We start from the raw sequence: 6,123 nt of genomic DNA on the forward strand, positions 1-6,123 counted from the left end.
CCACCCAGTGCCCTACATAAATACGCACACAAGACAAAGAAATCAGAGCAGAACAATTTTTTTCAAATGCTATTGTTGGTGTGTTCATTTATCTTTTAATATGTATTTCCCAGAAGCTCACCACTTAATCTTATAATCTGCTTTTGCTTTGATGGAGAGTTGTATGCCCGCAAGATAGAAGATAAACATGCAGGCGCACATCTGCACATAGACATTTGCAGCATCAGCAAAATTAATAATCAGTTTAATCGTCTTTAAAGCTTCATTTTTACAATGGTCTATCTGTTCTTTCCCCATCGCTTTTTAAATTCTGACTATAAATCTTTTGCTTTAACCATCTGAATGCGTTGTGACAGGTATTTTTCGTATTTGTGTGCTGACTTGGCATATGTCAACCCCTTTGGTGCTCTAGTAATTGTTTCAAGAGTTGGTATTAGATAGCGGCAGAGATCGAAAAAGGGAGAGAAAAGTAGGAGCTGCCATCAAGAAGACAAGGGACTGTCCAAACGTCAGCAAGAAAACGGCAGCAGGTCATTTTTTCGTTCTTTTTTTTCCCCTTCTTTTTTGCTCTCAGGCACTGTTCTTGCCTGTGAAGATGAAATTCAATCTTCATCCCTTCACTCACAGATTTCTTTTCTCTCCTCTTTTTTATCAGCCTGCCTTTGTGCTAAAATTATTCTTTGCCTCTGTTCCCTTCTTCCTATTCCTCAATGCATTTCTTTTCCTTTACCAGCTTGTCAGCCACATCAGCATCAAACATGCAGAAGTTTTAAACACTGCAAGAACTTATTTTTGCCTTTAAAGTTAGTAATTATGTCAGTGATTGAAACAAATGTGGTCTCGTTCCTTCAGCCTCTGTCATTCGCTCATTTCTTGCATGCAGCATTAACATTTACGTCTTGACTGGCAGGTGCAGTGCCTCAACAATCTGGGATCAATGCAAAGAACTGATGTGGGAACACATGGAAAATACTGAGTTTGCCACTGTCAGGATGAAGGGCTAATTATGAAAAAAAAATATTTAAGAGGTAGTCAGTAGCTGATAAGACTCAATAGAAAAACCTTTAATTTTCCCCAATGTCTAAAATGTGGTTCTGTTTAAGTATTGCTACCTAAAGTCCCTCAGACGTTTTGCCACATTACAACCAAACCTCAGCATTTGTTAATGAGATAGACTAACACAAATTACTGCATAATTGTGGAAGAAAAAGGATACATCCATCCATTGTCGATACCTACTCAAGCCAGTGTTACAATGGGCCTGGTGCCTAAATAAAACAGTCATTGGATGAGAGACAATGTACACCACAGAGCACAAAAAGACAAACAGGATGAACAACCATGTGCACACACATTCATACCTACTAATATGCAAAATCCATGCAAAAATGGCTCTGGTTGTGCAGTTCCAGGAAGATTTTACATTGTTTCTTGATTTTTTTGCATAGCAGCAGCACAACATAACTACTTAGATATACCACCAGACAACTGAATGCTTTAGATGAAACATGTACAACATTTGGCTTGGAGGCCACTTGTGGCCCTGGGAATGACTCAGTGTGTCCCTTTATCACAAACCAAGAACAGTCATAATTTAACCCACCAGTGGAAGAAGCTGATGAAAGAAGACATGTTTAATTTATTTTTGAGGATTTCACAGACCAATTAGGATGGCAAAATGGAAATGTTAGAAACACAGAGCGATTACTTTTTACTATAGTCCAGTTTTTCATCTTAGATTTTTAACATTATACCTATTAGAACCATCAGCATTCAGCAACTCAGCAACAACCCATATCCCATTCCTGTTGGTGAATCTGGGCTAATTAAATAGAAAACAATGAACCATTTTAAAATGTGGACATTGTATGTCTTTCTTTTAACAAGGTCAACAATGATTTAGAGGTCATTTTTACACAAAATCAATCATAGCACTCTGACTATGACTAACTCATATAAAAAGTTATGAATTAGTCATATTGTTGCACAGGTGGAAAAAAGTTGTTTCCCCAATTTGTGTAGTTATTTTAACTTGAAAATGACACATGACATAAAGTGTTGACACCAGTGTCTTAGACCAAAGCATTTTCATGACCCAGTCAATGTAAAAACCTGACTCTAACTGGGAATCTATGCCTGAAATAAAATTTGACTGAGCTTGAGCTAAATTACTCAAGCTCATTTATCAGTTATTAAAATTACACTTTTGAATGTGCAAAGCTAGTAGAGACATACCTCAGGAGACTTTCAGCTTTAATTGCATTGAAGGATGGTTCTACAAAGTGTTGACTCAATTCAAAAATTGAATTAAGTAATTTTCCCTCCACTCCACAATTATCCACTTTTGTTTTCTTTTCTTTTCACTTTTATGACATTACTGTGGCAACATATGAAAAAGTTTAAGTGGATTACTTTACACTAAATAAACTATTTAGCTGTATACTGTATCTCAGGGCACATGTTCACATTAGAGAGGTTTCTCTTTCAACCTTTTGAAAACTGAGCCTCAGGCCTAAAGGACGCCATCCGGGGATTTGGAACGGTTGAAGGCTTTTGGCTGGCGCATCCGTCCTGAGAATTTTCCAGGGCGACATCAGTGCCAGGATGCCATACGTCTGAGGGCACAGAAGAGCATTGTGACCTGGCGCCCACGTTTAGGGGCCTGCAGAGAGAGACCACAGAGAATAACACTGAATGTCATTGTCGAAAGGCAAAATGCCAGCGATCTGCTCCATGTCCCATGACATCACGGCAGACAGCTATCCAGCTGTGGACAAGCATGCAGCACTTTAAAAAAAGTAATTAGTCTTTTTATACCACAACCTAAAAATATATATTTAAAAGCTTAATGTGACATTATTTGTGCTTCATATTTTATTTACATATATTCTTTCTCAGTCTTAAACTTTTAGAAGGCAGGAATCTAAAAATACAAGTGTTGTGCTCACAGCGCCAACGATTCTGACTCACAGACAAGAATGCACTTGTTTTCCACTGATGAAGTACAGATGTAGCAAGAAGTTGTTGTATGAGTACAGCCAAGCAAGAGCCTACTTAGACAAACCACCCATTGTATTGGATTCACCGTTTTTTTCTTTCGGGTTTGAGGGAAGATTTAGACTGAATCCAAAAGTTTAACCAGATTAGTATGGAGCAGCTTTAATGAGGACACACTTGTTTTTGATCAAACAAAGAATATCTCAGCTTTTCTAAAAATTCTTCATGAGACAAGAGAAAATTAATTTCGCTGCATACTAAGATATAACACAGAGAGCTCAGTGAGTAATGTAACTTTTGAAAAACTCCTGAGACCAAATTGATGCTGTTTTATGTTAAGAAAAAAAAATGGACAGTGTAAGAAAGCATACTTTTACATTTCAAAAGACAGCTCAGTCATATGGAGGCTCTGCATACAGTCACGCTAACAACAGAAAATCAATAAACATTACAAAATGTACCTAAGAGGAAAATCAAAAACAAACTCAACACATGGAGGCACAATTCATGCATAAATATTAATGAACTTTTGTGACAAAATTCTCCAGTATACATGGAGAATAAATGAAACAGCTCAACGTGTATGAGAGAGCAGGAGTGCTCATTATCACTTCAAGAATTGTCAAAACATGGCTCCCACAGCTTCTGAAATAAGCGAACAGTGTTACCTCTTCTGTAACAAATCTGCTCCATCTAAACAGCAAGGATCATCTCATTAAGCTACATCTTAAGATATTAGTATGCCGGGTCTTTTTAACCATTTTTAGGAATATCCTTTAGGGAAAATCCTCGTTCTGTTAGTCGAATTAGGTTACCATCTAGCTGAATTTAGTCCTACACTGAAGTAGTGAGATATAAAGCATATAGCAACTTGTCTGTTGTGGACAGTGCCAGAATATAACAATATGTAGACAAATGTGTAGACAGGAGACAGGAGAGTTTTACACATTTGTTAAAATTTTCGGTTTCACATAATCTGTAAAAAAAAAAAAAATCAAGCTCCTCCCTATGGTCCTACTGCTATTTGCATACATACGTCACTTGGTCAGAAACAACTAATCAAAGCGAAGATTGCCTGACTAGTGCTGTCAGTCACTCTTGGATACACACCCTCCACCTTGCTCTCTGCTGCGCTTTGACTGGGTTACCACAATGGAGCCTGCAAAGAATGCACAGGCTAGTTAGGACACAACCAATGATGGCAGAAAAACAGTTTGTAAGAAACTGTAAGTTGTTTCTCCTCCATTAACAGAGCTGAAGTGCATTTATTGATGACTGACAATGCTAAGACACTTGCCCTGGCTATGATTGGTTGTTTCTGAGCAGGAGTTGTGTATTAAGGGGCAACAGTGGTGACGGTGGTAGGAGTTCATCTAGTAACTGATGGATTACTGGTTCAAGTCCCTGCTGTCCTTTTCTGTCATTGTTTCCTTGGGCAAGATACTTCACCTGCCTTGCCTGCGGGTGATGGTCAGGTGTCAGACTGCTCCAGGGTAACTGTGCCAATGCTGAAACCTGGTCTAATAAAAAGTATATATCTGCTTAAAGGTTATTTTCAAAGGTACTTTTAATCTGACAAAGAAGTTTAATCTTAAGACATAATCTATATTTTTCTGCACAACTAACAGATCAAATAGGAAACTAAAGCCAATAACACCAATAATAATAATAATAATAATAATAAAAACATTTAAAGTTTTGCTACAAAGGTGAGAAAAAATACACAGTTGCAGCATAGTATTTGGCTTGTTAAACTTCTTTTTTCCCCTTGCTTTCATCTACACTAAGCTAATAATTTCAGAAACTTAAAAAATGTAAATTAATCTGTTTTCTCTCCTGTGCATTACCAACAAATGAAAAGATTACTGAAGTATGACATGTTTCAAATTGCTTTAGGATGCTCAGGCACAATTTCCTTAACACCTTGCTTGAGAATTCAAAGTTGATGTTGGAAACTGAGGGATGCAGACACAAGCAGCTACTTACAGATTGTGCATCAATGTTCTGAGGTTAGTGGTGCAAAAGATTTACTGTGGTCACCGAATGTGTGAACGGATGATAAAAGTGGCTTATATGTCAAGTTGGTAAGTAAATTAATATGACAAGGCAGTGAAGGCACATTTAAAATTAATCTGTCTTGTATTTCTGGTTTTGAAGAATGTTCACCTAACATCTGGATGTAATGCACATTTATATGCTAAACAAGGCACAGCAGAAATAATATAAAGGTTTTTCTTTCCTATGATCTGTACTCTTCTTTGCAAAATAATGGTCTATGAGGATCATATATTCTCCAAAGGGTTCTTTGCTTTTTTTATTTGATATGTAAGCTAATAAAACAATTACAACGTACTTGTAAGCACAGCTGTGTCTTGAATCGCAAGTCTTGAATAAATGTCACGAAAAGTAACCCAAACATTTGGCTATCTTTCATTCTACCTATTCACATCCATAAATGTATTCCAAACTTGAACTAGGGTCAATAGGAATCCATGCAATTACTGAATAAGATATGTATTAACCCATAAGACACTTATATAAACTTACTGAAGACTGAAGACTGAGACTAATGTGCTCCAATTAATAGAAACATGCATCATTGCTCATAATGGCAAATGGTGAATGCAAGAAAAAATAATTTTCTCATTAGGGAATGTAGCTATTTACGAGAAATTTCTGAGCTAAAAATAATATTAATTGTAATGCTTATGTCAGCTGGTCTGGAACAAATTGGTAAAAAGGAAGTCAGAAAAAGGGTTACACACAGCTATCTCTGACAAAAACTAAGGACTTGTGGCAGATAAACAAACAACTTACAGTTTTATGTTAAGATGAGACACATTTTATTTAAATATTGTCAATTTATATGCAAATGTATACATATCATATTTATTGAACAGCTTGAGGGCTGCCAGTGTTGCCTTGCAGTAAGAAAGTCCTGGATTCAAAGCCCAGTCTGTGTTCTACTTTGCTTATATAAGTGTGTATGTGTGTGTCCATTGTTGTTTTTCCTGTATGTGTCTATGTTGCACTGTGATGGACTGGCGACCTGTCCAGAGTGTAGCCTGACTCTCGCCCAATGAAAGCTCGAGACATGCACCATCTACCTTGAGACCGAAAAAGAAC

This window comes from Xiphophorus couchianus, chromosome 2, assembly GCF_001444195.1.
Source record: "Xiphophorus couchianus chromosome 2, X_couchianus-1.0, whole genome shotgun sequence".
NCBI lineage: Eukaryota > Metazoa > Chordata > Actinopteri > Cyprinodontiformes > Poeciliidae > Xiphophorus > Xiphophorus couchianus.